This window comes from Apostichopus japonicus, chromosome 5 (assembly GCF_037975245.1).
Source record: "Apostichopus japonicus isolate 1M-3 chromosome 5, ASM3797524v1, whole genome shotgun sequence".
Lineage (NCBI taxonomy): Eukaryota > Metazoa > Echinodermata > Holothuroidea > Aspidochirotida > Stichopodidae > Apostichopus > Apostichopus japonicus.
In genome coordinates, this window is record NC_092565.1 from 18,248,943 (window position 1) to 18,263,755 (window position 14,813).

Below are 14,813 nucleotides of genomic sequence, written 5' to 3' on the forward strand. Positions count from 1 at the left end.
TAAACGATCATGGGATGAAAGTTTACAGGTCATATGATAGGCCAGGCCATTAGCTATCATGGGGGGGGGGGGGAGTGGGGGTTATGCCCATAAGCGTAGGAGGCGGGGGGCTGGGGGGCTGCAGCCCCCCAACCAATTTTTATTCGTGAAAATTCGGGCAATATGCTGAGAATTTTTCGGGCACCTACTGGAAGAAGAATAATTTGCAATGTGTTTTTCAAATTTTTTGGGGTGAAAATTCGGCAATATGCTGAGAATTATTCGGGCATCTACTGAAAGAATAATAATTTGCAATGTGTTTTTCAATTTTTTGGTGAGAATTCGGGCAATATGCTGAGAATTTTTCGAGCACCCACTGAAAGAAGAATAATTTGCAATGTGTTTTTCAAATGTTTTGGTGAAAATTCGGGCAATATGCTGAGAATTTTTCGAGCACCTACTGAAAGAAGAATAATTTGCAATGTGTTTTCAAATGTTTTGGTGAAAATTCGGGCAATATGCTGAGAATTTTTCGAGCACCTACTGAAAGAAGAATAATTTGCAATGTGTTTTCAAATGTTTTGGTGAAAATTCGGGCAATATGCTGAGAACTTTTTCCGGCACCTACTGAAAGAATAATAATTTGCAGTCTGTTTTTCAATTTTTTTGGTGAAAATGGGCAATATGCTGAGAATTTTTCGGGCACCTACCAGTAGCGGAGCGTCCATACAGTCAGAGGGGCGGATGCCCCCCTGGCGGACTCAAATGGACTGCTGGCACCCTTTTCAGCTTTTTACCACTTTCTACTTATTCGCGATTATTGACTTTTTTATTGCGCTCTGAAATACCTATTGACATTTGTCACATTTTGTTGGTGCAATTTTCTGACAAATGGCGATGACACCTATTTATTCTTCGTTTATCTGCAAATTAGCAAGGCCTGGAAAGGGTCATTTCCGGCGATCTAGGAGTATCTATACTCAAAAAATTTCTATACACTCCGCGCCAACCTGCGGTGGCGCTCCGCTTAGATAGTGTCGAAATCGCCCCTACAGACCATTCTCTCGCCCCTGACCAATACCCCTAGCTCCGCCACTGGCACCTACTGAAAGAAGAATAATTTGCAATGTGTTTTTCAATGGTTTAAACGTATATTATTATCAATATTGTTGTAAGGACTTCCCCAATAATTATAACCAATATGGAAGGGTAATAACACGGAAAATGATTTTATGTTATTGGCATGTGATGTAATAACTGATGAATGCCTATATGATATACACAGTAACATGTAGAACGCGCGCGGAGCGCGCAAAAAAATTTGGTTATATTTTTCGGGCAAGTCGTTACAGCCCCCTCCCCCCCCCCCCCCCAACTCAAATGAGGCTCCTACGCCTATGGTTATGCCAGTTGAAAATGCTCCAATGGGCTTCAAAAGATACGAATTTACTAAGTGAGTGAATTGAGCAATTAATTGTAGTACGACACCAACTGAAGCTGCGATTACTGTAGAATTGTAATCTGAAATAGCGCCCCGTTTCACTTTCTTAATAGATGTTTGTATTTTTAGATCCTCCTGCAAGTAGGAACTTATAAAAGCCGCAAAGTGGTCGAAGTCAATCTCTTGCATTCATATTTAACGTTCATGATTATTAGTTGTCAATTGTCAACAAATCTGTAACTGGACGACATACATTACTCTTGGAGTGACTCGAACCGGGGACCTTATGATTGGAAGGCACCGGAGTTAACCACTGAGCTAACACTCCGTAAATGTGGGGGGGGGGGGGCGTGGATAATTTTTTTTTTAATACGGGTGGCTCGCTTTACCTATTGTTTATCTTCTTTATTAATGTAAACAACCTTTGACAGCAGATTTTACAAGTTTAGTCGGCACGAGACCCCCCCCCCCCCCCACGCACACACACACGCGCTCGCGCGCGCGCACAAGGTTGAAGTTAACATGTGCTTTATGCAAACAGGCACTAACAACGAACTTGATAGAACGTGGAACAAATGTTAAATTTTCAATTTGCATTTGTAAATAAACGAAAACATGGGTCAATGAGGCTAATAGATTAGCGACTTACCCCTAAGAAAGTGCATATGACGACATAATGTTTACTTGTGCCGCCCGTACTATAGTTATCTTACAAGTGGACAGAGGCAGCGAATCATGATAGGATGTGTCAGGATGAGGGAAGAACTTCGAGGGCCTGTGAGATATGTAGTAATAGGTCACTTCAATTTATGGAAAGAGCTACTTTGCACAAGATTCTCACAGCATTGGGGCACATGCTTCCTGTGCCTCTCCCTCCCCCCTCCCTCCTCCTGTCCCGCCGCCCTTTCCAGTGAAATACACTAAGTCCCGAGTGACAATGTGTCTGACCGATGTTAGCCTGAACTTTTATTTCAGTAAGGAGTATAATGATTGTATCTTAAGGCCCTCACTGTGGTCATTTATATTCTTGATTCATTTTTTAAATTTTTCAGAAAATTGTTTCAAAGAATTTAGTGGAATCTCACTGAGCGTCGAAGTTTCATATTTTTTGTATTTATTTTGTCCTTGCGTGGCTTTTTGTAAATGTCGTTTGACTTCACGGACGGAAAGAAGTCCCAATAAAGAAAGAAAGAGAAACAAGAACAAAAAAAAGAACATCCCATAAGAAGAGAAGAGGACACGTCGTGCCTGATAATCTATTCAAAATATGACTTTTATACTTTATTTTGATTACTATTTTGAATCAATAAAAACGACAGAAAATTGCAAGTAGAGGATATGGAAGCACGAGTACCCTTAGGACATGGATGTTCTGTGACTTTGAGAATGTAATTCTTAAAATAAGACACAAGAAGAACCTCTTAAGTCGAAATATTGAAGCAAAGGTTTCAAGTTTCTCTTTTTAATAAAAACATGCAAGTGCATTTAATATCAAACTTGTCAGTAAACAATTCTACAACCAACGAAAAGAAAAGAAAGTCAATAATAAAAATCTCAGCGTTTCAATAAAAATGCTTTGCTTCCGGCAGATTTCTATGGTCATATGATTCGCGGGCACATAATCTGTAATAAAGCGAGTTTAGTTTGGCTTACTTCAATCTAGTATTACCAAAAGAGTTAGCAGGTAAGGAGGACTACAAAAGCTCATTTGAAACTCTGACCGTGTAGTGATCGTGGATCAACACCGGGCTTTCACCAAATCTTCTCTTTTTCTATTATATTCAGAGAATGACGAGTCGGTCATGAAGTTGTCGCATTCGAGCTCCCCAGACTACCTCTGAACGCCCCCTCCCCCATCCGACGGACTAGGGTGTACCTCTGCATCTAGGTACTTCGTTAAATATTCAGTGAGATGAAGGCACCCACCCCATTCATCAACACTACAGAGCAGCTAGAGATTGGGAGTTATCTTGAAATCAACGGAAGAACAGAACCAAACCACAGGTTCCCAATTCGCAAACCAGACATACCATATCCAGCTCCGCTCACCAATACTACAATTTTGAATACTTCCAAGAGAATCTTTTTTAGTAGAGGAGCCTAATGGTTGTGAGGTGGGCATTCTAACTGATTCGTGGATGATTTTTTGACGTGCATATTTTGTACATCTCAACGCCTAAAAAAGAATACAAACGAGCAATATCTATGGTGTAGCTATGTCCCTGTGAGAGATCTTAGATCTTAAGGGGCGCCCTTTAGTATTATATCTCCTCACATTACACTCACGGACTCATACAACGTTCATATGTATGTATAAATAAACAAAACATTATTCCTATACTTTATTTGCGTAGTCATGCATGTCTGTTCATATAGCTAGGATAATTTCCATTAATGCCAAACCATTCCTGTTCCAGTTAATTATATTTCAGTTCATAGTAGCTTAAGCATGGGCGGCGATCCTGGGGGGGGGGGGGTGGGGGGGATATATCCCCCCATGAAAATGGGTGGAGGGGATGTAACACACCATATACCCCCCCCCCCACCAAATGCCAGGAATAAGAATATTTTCATGCCTTCATTTATGCATCATCGTGAATGTACGGCTCTATTTTAGCTTCATTTCTCGCCTACCATAAACGCAGTGCGATCTTTTCAAATAAACCGTCTTTATAAAGCAAGAATAGTTGACTGTAGGCTTCATTGGCCCTATAACAACAAAATGTATTATTGCGCCCACGGTATTTATATAGTACATATATGCACCCTCATAGTATTCATATAGGCCCTATAGTAGGCCTACACACGTACATGTTCCCTCGAACAGCTGAGAATCTCATGTTACCAGGGTAATGCTTAATTAGGGGCGTCGGAGCGGTTCGCCGGACCAATATTCACGGCGCAAAAAAAAAGGAGAAAAAAAGTAGCACTAAGAAGAAAACAAAGGCAAAAAATAAAGAACCAAAATGAAACATACTTCAAAATGTGTTTCAGAAGATTAATCGGGTACAAAAACAGACAAGGGAGAATGCACATAAGAAAAGCTCGGGAAGTGCCATTTCCTGCAATCTGGGAGGCATTTTTTCAAAATTTTCTCCATTACGCTACGCGCCAACCAATGGTGGCGCGTAGCGTAGTTTGACCTTCCAAACGTCCCCCCCCCCCGATAATTATGGTAGATGGCCACACTCTGATCTTCCGTACCAATCCCAAATAGCTTCCGACGCCCCTGTTAATACACGTACGTTTCACCTGGATGCCCTAGCAATCGGTACCTAGGAATGTAACTATGTGTAATTGTGTATTGCATGTGTATAGGCCTATAATAGCCTGCATGAGGCCATTTTCTTCATCGAATAATATAAAGAGCTCTCGAACATTCTAACGTAGCGCCTGAAACAAGATTGACAGGGGCAATTTTCCCAAAATAACACCCGAAATTAAAAAAAAGTATTTTGGATCCTGATTGTGAGATATTTCGGACATGATATCCCTATTTTAAAGTTGGGTACATGCCGCATGGAAACCTCGGCAAGTGCCGTTTCCGGCCATCTAGAGGGTTTGTAAATCCCAAAATTTTCTTGTACGCTTCGCGCCAACTCATGGTGGCGCTACGCTTAGATAGTCAACAAGGTCCTGTGCCCCCACTCAGAAGTACGGATCGCCGCCCATGAGCTTAAGCATGTAGACAGCTCATCGGACACGGCCAGATTTGTATAATGTGGTACGCCCTCTTTTTCTTTCCCACCATCCAACCCCCACCCCACTCCCCATCTACACTGTCACACCTCCAACAGTTGTCACCATTGCACTATTCTCATGAATGCTCGAATACTAATCCACAAAGACTTATACCTCGCTTACTAATATAAAGTCAATGCACGAGTCACTCAATGAGATAGTATTCCACGTGTTTTTGTTTACATTTCTTGTTAAATAATTTTGAACAATATTATACCTAACTGTATTTGCAATGAGGAAACTTTCTTATTGCTTTACGGAGGATTTGTTGTTTTAAGCACTGAGAGTTGAAAACCACTATCAATATTTCATTAATCAATTTTTCTTCAACGTAGAATCAGTTCATTGATGAATGTATCAACAGTAGCGGTACTTTGTAATCCCTACTCTCTTCAACACCCCCCCCCCCCACCGCCCCTCCCAACGCCTCCTCCCCGCTCTTTATTTGACTAACATGGGAGAGCAGTAGCATCCGATACGTATATGTGTAGTACGTATTATGCGGATTATAAACTATAAATGCAGAGAAACTAAATCACAGTAATGAAATATTTTCCCATAATGCTCGTTCCTGCTATTGCCCATAACGTCTAGTAAAGAAAAGCTTATAACTAACCGACATTAAAAATGTATTAGAGTTGAATGTCTTTAGACAGCTCCCAGTCAACCTGGTATACGTAATAAACGCACTTATAACTAGCCCATTAAAAAAGAACGGTAAATGCGTCTAGAAATGATCAAACAAACATAAACAGAGAATTTTGATCCCTGAAGAGAATTTGATTTCAAACAAACGGATGTCCATTTATGGCTAGAAAGTCACGTAAAGTCGATATTACTGTACCATCCTAATAACATGAGTTTTTACTTGTCATGCGATATAAGATAATGGGCCACCTCTTCAAAGGCAGTTCCAAATCTCTTTTTATGGTTATTTTGACCGTTCATATAGAAATATTCAAGAGGGAGAGAAAAATTCTCTTAAAATTTGTCCGGTTTCCTTTATCTTTTCTGGTCTGTGTTTCTTTCAAAAAAAAGGAAATTTTATCGCTGATTCGAAAATTCTGATAACCGGATAGAAGTGAAGCCGGGTAAACTGCTTCTGTACCACGGGACTTGCCACATAACCTTGTTCACTTTTATGAAACTTGTTAAAGAATGGATTACGCGCTGCGAGCAAAACATGGACAGATCATACCAAACATTGTTAGGCTTTATATGTCCTCAACTGAAGGAAATATTCATAGTTTGAAACTTGGCGTTTAAACTACAGGTGAAAAACTGAACACAGAGCGTTATATAATATAAGCTTCCTTGTATTATGGAACAGGGCAAATACAAGGCGTTAAATAAATAATTATGGCACAAACTTGACAATCGAAACCAAGCGAAACAAAAACGAGTAGATTCAATATGGCTTTCACTTGCACTTTTACGCCTGCTGTGAATTAACAATCAAAATTTAAGGAAACTTCTTTTGTAAGATTCCTATCAAACGTGTTGCATTTTGGTTGTTATATATTGATTTTTCGATTTTAAGAATTAATGACTTATTATTAGTAGTTAACGAGAAAGGATGAAAACCGTCTTATTGTACTTTTAGAGACGGGCGATCTTAGGCGAAAAAGGCGGCGCTGTTATTCACTCACCGAAAAAAAATTGTGCCAGTCACAAAAACCCGGATGCTATTTAGAGTACATATGGGTAACTACGACCAAGTGCTGAAGTTACGACACTGTGCTGGTACTCGTTCGAACAAGAAGTCAAACACTAGTACCAAACATGACGTGGTCATTGACAAAGTGAGCCGTTGAAACCAAACAATGACGTCACAATTCGCAAAATGAGCCGGTCCAACCACACGTGACGTCATCATTGGCAAACTGAGCTAGTCCATCCAAACACAATGTTTAACATTAGAAACTGACCCAGTCCAACCTAAATTAACGTTACCGGTCGCAAAATGCCAGTACAACAAATTATGACGTGACAGTTGGCAAACAGAGTCGGTCCAACCGAACATGATACAGCCTTTTGCAAACTGGTCCTGTCCAAACACACGTGATGTCACCATTGGTGAACTGACTTATCCCATGGTTCCCGGAATAGTACGGTACCATATTATGATTGTATGTACAAGGGGATGATGGTCCTTCCCTGGGTGTAATCCCCAAAAGGAAAAGGTCATAACCATGATCATATAATCACCGTAAAAGCAGTAAACCTGCTGTATGGATTAATACGTCGTAGTTGGAAATTGTTATTCCAATAAAATGATTTAAGCCTACATATTCAATTAGTTCTATCTAAAAGCTAATAATGTAGTCAAGTAAAAAAGTCCTAAAATAACCAATGGGTACGGTGGGAGAAGGCCCCACCCCCTCCCTATCTTTGTTGTCATTGATAACTAAACTCTTCAAAAGGTTGTGTAGAAATTTGAAAACAACAACTGTTGTTACACAGCATTGTGTTATAGGAACACAACAAATATGTAGCATGGGCGCCCAAAGAAAAGAAAGCAAGAACTTTGTTGGAAGATGATTTTATTTATTACATAAAGTAGCTATATATACAAAATTCTTGTTTACTTTAAAATAAAGTTGTATATTATAATTTAATTAATTGTCGGGAGAATTTTGAGCAAAAAATTGCAGAAAATATAATTATTATTGCTGAAGATAAATACAACTGTAAGCACTCTGGCCAATAACCGTTTTTAGCGGGATCGTCAAAATCTAAGCACAATATTCACGTCCAACGTACGTACAGTTTAATAGTACTAGCAGTAGTACGCGCTATATAATAAATAAATATATATATATATATAAAGTCTGTTCAATCACAAATGATTTCGAGTTGGTTAGCATCATGTTTGATCTCTAGAGTAAGGCAAAATATGTCACCAAACACAGAACTAGTATTGTTCGATACAGGTGACAAACGCCTACAGTGGAATTACGACCTTCCTTACCGGTTCGAACCTCTGGACATACAATCAGCGTCCATAGCCTAGTGGTTAGGGTGTCCGCGTACAGAGCGGAAGGCCCGTGGTTCGAATCCCGGTGGAGGCTGAAAGTTTTTTCACTGTTCTTGATTTTCCAACTCATTACGATTTTCATTTATATATATATATATATATACAACAATCTACTCTGTTTATGACACAAAGAAAACTCTTCAATCCTTATTTACAAATGTTAAACTTGTTATTCGTTCCTGAGTGTGATGTTTGTAGAAGAGGTGGGGGGGGGGGAGTGTGTTTCCGCCATATATGTTGTTACCGTTCTCACATTCCACCGTGTGACATGAACGCACATATCTTTACGGCAGAAAGATGTTGTGGTAACTCGGTTCTACGTAGTCATATCTATACATGTATAGGATTGTGGGATTTGGGAATTACGATGACAAAACGGGGGTTTATACAATATGGAAAAAGTAATCCTTCTAGTTCAATTTAAATGTTTGTTTTTTTCCTCACACACAAATATTTGTTTTGTCCTTTTTGCAGATTGAACAAGATTTCAACTTCCTGTACCCACCAAACAGAATAACCTATTTGAGGTCTGGAAACCTAAGAGTGGTTAAGAGCTGGCATGGGCTTGTCTAGAAATAATTATCTGGCAGAAGTACCTTAAGCTGTCATTGAAACTCTCTGAAGGTAACATATAATATTACGCAATAGAAATATGTCTGCACAGTTCTACTGACAACACCATGGTATATTTGGACAATAACCAGAATAACTTAAGACTCTCGTGGAATATGTCTAGACTGATAAGTTTGATTCTTTCTTCTTATTGAATTGGTAACAGTTAGTATCATTGTTAGTATCATTTGTCAGTTAGTATCATAACAGTGTGTCATTGCTTGCGTGCTTCAAACAGCAATCATTCTATATTTCTAACTTTGATCATGGCTGCAAAGATATGTTAATGATATGTTCATATGATATTTGGAAAATACACTAAGTTACAAGTATTGGGGAAAAACCACCAAATTATATGAAACAATCTAACAAAACTGTGTTTGGTGTATACCAATTCCATCTGCTAATTACGCACACATAATTGAAAAATTTGGTGAGAGACGTTGGTAGTTTACAGTACAGAAGTATGGAACGAAGTAGGCATAGCTGTAGAAAGTGTTTGAAGCTTCTGAAACAATTCTGTAATTGTGAACACGCTGCAACCTTGTTTTGAATATTCTTAAGAAAAGAAGCACAATAAGAACACATAAGTGTCTGAACTGAGAATTTCAAAGAGGCCTGTTTGTAACTATGAGTTAGTCAACATGATACAGAAAAGTAGCTTTTAGCAAAACCATAACTAATGTTTGTTTTCATTCCTATTCTACTAAACAGAGGAAACATACTTGGTTGCTTTTTATGTGCTTCCCTATAGGTCTTGCCAATGGCAATGTCATCCTCTAATGAGAAAATGAGCAGATCCGATCCTTCATTGACATCTAACCAGTACATACGGTAAAACTAAGACATTTTGAGGATTAGTATACCAATGTACCAGGGCCAATGCACTTGGAACTAAACTGTGGTTGCATTGATCAATTGATTAATCCAAAATATCCAATATCATTCTATATTATACAGAAAAAAACCTCATGTCCTCGGGCATTATGGAAGAAATGTTGGTAGAAGTCATGTCTAGATACGATTTGTCAGTGCACATTTTTTTTTGTTTTTTTTTTGTGTTCATATGACAATGGAAATATGGAACCTTGGCAGTCAAGTTGACATGTGCGTACATGTGTGTAACACCAGAGTTGGAGACATCTCAAGGACAAGTTCGATTGATGTCTTTCGTGGTATATATATAGATATCAACCATACTGAGCATATATATTTTATTGGTTTCTGCATGCATATTAATGAGTTGGAGGTGCTAAGATGTTAATAATTTGGAAACAAAATGACATGGTAAGATCAGTTGGTGGTAGATGCATGCATGCTCATATAATCAATCAATTCAATCTCATTAATATTCATCACTGGGTGTGTTTTTAGAAAGTTTGCAGTAAGAAAAGTTCTAAAAAGTATATGATTAGAATACTGTATTTAAAACATGTAATAACAGTCAACCATTTGATGCATATTTGCTTCCTGGTTTAGCATCTTACAATATCATGTTCATATCTTCTACTTGCAGGTTGGAACAAACTTGCCACATTACCTTCAAGAATGGGAAAGTAAAGATAAGCGGAATCAACCATATGTCCTTGTGTCAGTTGTAACTAACATCTTTGCATACCGTTAATTTCTCTGAGTACTTTAAGCCGTGATTAAAATTTAAAATTTTACAAAAAATTGCTGCTTTAATATTCAGCTGTTATCTTTAAACTGATGATCAGAGTTCCCGCATTCATGGAAAAACCTGAAAAGTTATGGAATTTGAATGGAAAATATCAAGACTTAAAACAGACATGGCATTTTACATAGCCTGGGGCCCACAAACTGAATTGCTGTATTGGAATATGTTTCAGCCAAGGTGCGGTACCCCTGGAGGATGGTTGGTACGCGAATTAGTCTTATGTCATCTTAGTATAATTATGCAAGTGTTTATGGGTTAATACAGTTTATAAACACATTTATTTCTGTTGGGCTTATAAATAATTATAAATAGTATTCAATGAAACACAATGGATTTAACGTGGCCTATAATTAGTTGTAGAATGTGGATTTGATCACACATGTGTACATTCAAACCATAAATGAAAACGAATGGATGTATAGATGATGCCAATACAGATTCATATGGTTTAATTATTGTGAGAAAATGTGGTGAAATTTAATATTTTGGCTGTCATGTCCACTTTTGCCAGTTATTTTTTGTATTATTGTGTATGTTAAAAAAGGCTTATTTAGTTTATAGGCTGCATTTCAAGTAAAGCCTCATTTCATACTTATTCTTTAAGTGTGATCTAGTCTTTACAAATGCTATGAAATTTTTCCCAAGCTTTTGTTTTTTTCAAGGTTTAATGAAAGAACTGATAACATTGTGTTTTATTGTTACATCTCTCCCACCGTCGAAAATATGTTAAGTTGGAGGTCAGTGAAAAAAAGTATCAGTTTTAACACTAATTTTGCCAGTTATATGTAAATTATATGTTTTTACACAACATCGTGTAGTGGCTAATCACAACGCTTGCCACGTGCACTATGTACACAGTGGTTGTGTGAATTTCTACACAACTTGTGTAGTTAAATTGTACATGGTAGGTCACGACTTCCAAATTGTTTTCTAATAGGTAGGAAATATTTTAACAATGAATTTCTAGTTTTCATAAGTCCTATATAATATTTCTATATAATATGTCTTTATACACTTAGGCCTAATACTATAGCTGAACACTTTCGTATCACGTTATGTGAATAAGGTGTTATTTAAAACTACACATGTAAAAAGATCTCCACCTGCAAAGAAACTACTTTTTTTAAGTAATATCATAATATAGTGTCTTCACAGAAATAGTACCAATTAGAACCTTCCCGATATTCGTTTAAATACAAATTAAAGAGATTTTACTTCAACTTATACTGAGATTGAGGTTCCTCTTTCCTTTCTTCTTTTTCTTCCTTTCTTCTCTTTTTCTCTTTTTCTTGGTTCTTTTCTTAATTCTTTTTTTGTAAGTTATTTGTGTACTCTATGTACAGGGAGTGTATCACTAGATAAGCCCACAAGGGTTTCTTGATGCACTTCCTTTCACATTCCATAACTCCCTGTATTCACTGCTTTTGTTGTATATATGTTGTGAAAACACAAATAAATAAACGAAACGAAAAAATGAACGAAATATCTAGCTTTAGTGCAAAAGATAATGTAAGCGCGTAGAACGCGACATCACTTCGTGGAGAGTGATGTCAATATTGAATTGCGTATTACATACGTTGTAGGTCTATACATGAAATACGTTATACTTTCAGTTCATATCTTTAGACTATATAGGGGTGTGCGTAATCAGCCTTAGCAGGGGGTATTATTTCCTGGGGTTAAGTGATATTACATATAAAACTGACGACTCTCTTACGGTTCCATATTTTAAGTGGAGTAAAGAGACTGGGAGGAAGTTGGATTGGCCCTTCATGGGAGCACGAAAGGGGGTTATGGAGGGATGATTTTGTTAATGAGAGGGGGCCATTTAATTTCTGAAAAGAATTTCAACAAATTTATGGCACAACGCCCCCCCCCCTACCTGCCCCTGGGTGCCATTGTCCATCAAACTCACCCTAACTCCTAGGCAGCCTACATCCTTTAAGATAAAACCAAATGGGAGATTGCTCCGTTATCATTTCATCTCATCGTTTCTCGTCTATTTCTAGTCTTTCTTGTTTTCTCGTTTTGCTTTTGTTTTCTTTCTTCTTTTTTTCTTCTTTTTTTTGGAGCAGGGGTATGTTCAAGGGGAATTAACCGCCCCACTCGAGGTGTTCTGTTGCGGTATTGCATCATGCACCCACCCTCCACTCTCCATGTCCCACTCCAGATACCCTCCCCAGTTATAAGTTAGTAACAAGTTAGAGATACTTTTATCTGTCTACGCAAAAACAATGCTATAAAAATTCCCTTCGGCTATACATTACATGTTCGTAGTTGACATAGTGGCCAAGTTATACATATATATATATATATATATATATATATATATATATATATATATATATATATATATATATATGTATATATATATATATATATATATATATATATATATATATATATATATATATATATATATATCAAAACAAAGTAGACCTATCGTATAACTTGCATTAAATAACAGTGTGGGGTCTATATACATATATAAATATACGATCAGGACATAGTGACAAATATGAAACTGTTCTCTCTCTCAATGCGTATACTAACATCATCGCCACTTTCAATAGGGAATGTAAACACTGTGACATGCATTGCCGAAAGTGAATGTAAGATTGAGTGTTTTTTTGTGTGATTAATCTACATACCTCATATATATGCCTACTATACATATATTACGGAACAAAAGCGTTAAATACCTCGAGGTTAATATAGTCACTGTACTGTGTGAGTTCAAGCACGTTGGCTTAAATGTGATTTACCTTTCTTGAGAAAGATAAAGAGAAAAACTGAACATCTCGGAGGGAGAGTTAGATGTTAAGGAGAAAGAAATACCAGACGAAGACCAGGAATGAAAAAAAACAAAAACTGGTTTACGACTGAAGGCATCCGTCGCGGTACAGCGTGAGTACGATATAGGTAAAAGGCGTATTTAACATAACAGGATTAATTCAATTTAGACCTATCTTTTCTCTTTTCGTCCTAAGTTTTGGAATGAAATTGACAAGTGATTAAGTTCCCCTAGAAAATTGGCTGGTGCTTGGTTTTATTTGTATAGGTTTGTAACCTGGCAACGCCGATATATTTTATTGAAACTTTCTCAAAAATTACTGTTAGTGCGGTTTTCAGTTTATGAGGACTGTACTAATACTTATATTTCTGTGGAAGTATGTCCGTACTTTTATCTCTGCAACCTTCTAAACATTGTCTCGAAGCTGCTAAAAGAGGTAACAGAGTTTTAGATATCATCAAGAGGAACTTCAGTTTTCTGAAAGAGGACATAGTTGTTAGGCTTTATTAGCAGTTGGTTAGGCCTCATCGGGAGAATGCCTGAGAATGAAGTACTTGCAAGTAGTGTGAATGGGTTTAAGAATGCTTTGGACAAGCACTTTAAGCATTGTAATCGGGTCTGAGTGTTTGTGTCTTTAGTTTTTTTTCTCCTATAGGGTCCTTGATGGGGACTTGAGTGTCCATCCTGATCCTTTTTTTTTTACTAAACTAAACTAAACTAAATGAGCTAAATATTAACCAGATCTTAATATTTGTTTATTTACTCTCCCACAATAATGAAATACAACACACGAAGAATTTCTTAAATACAGTAATTTGGGCAAGTAGATCGAAACGTTATACCGTATGGAAACAAAACAAAAACCAATACAGTTGAAACCGTATGGCCATATGAGCCATGATAGAAGGTTCAGTCTGAATAAGTATTTTCAGATATATAACTGTTCTACCATTTTTTCTTAAATATGTAATATTTGATTTAGTAATAGTCTTTTCAATATATTGGTAATCCGTGAAGTCATGGAATATTATACATATCGATAGACATAGTTTGTATATGACAACAAAATCTCCTTCCCCTTTTATCATACATCTTCTTACATACTGTCGACCCTTTCCAGTCACCTCTCACCCCCCCATCTCCCACCACCCCACCCCCCATCTCCCGCCCCAACTCACAGTCATCCTAGGCACGATGACAAATAATCAACCTTAGTGCAATGATACAAATGATTCTGCAATCAACAATACCAATAACCAGCGTGGAGGGGTGGAGGGGTGGAGGGGTGGAGGGGTGGAGGGGTGGAGGGGTGGAGGAATGGAGGGGCACCGACCCACTCCATTGTAGGGAATTCTGGAATCTTTCCCATCCCCCAACCCTCTCCAGAAAATAAAAATTTTAAAACTGAAATGATGCGTTCTGAGACATATTTATACTACAAAGTATGTCTATAATACGAAAGGCTGTGCAAATAGCTACTTTCCTTTTGTGATTCAAAAAAAGTAGGAAAGCTGATTAAAGAAGTGGGTGT

At 37.6% G+C, this 14,813-nt stretch overlaps 1 long non-coding RNA gene across 1 annotated transcript; it reads left to right on the plus strand.

Annotated features, from left to right (window-relative positions):
* The first annotated feature begins 8,713 nt into the window (after positions 1 to 8,713).
* On the plus strand, positions 8,714 to 11,937 carry LOC139968199 (uncharacterized). Its single transcript, XR_011793243.1, has 3 exons — positions 8,714 to 8,822; positions 9,565 to 9,644; positions 10,327 to 11,937. It is a non-coding gene; the product is annotated as an uncharacterized lncRNA (long non-coding RNA).
* The last annotated feature ends 2,876 nt before the right edge of the window (positions 11,938 to 14,813 follow it).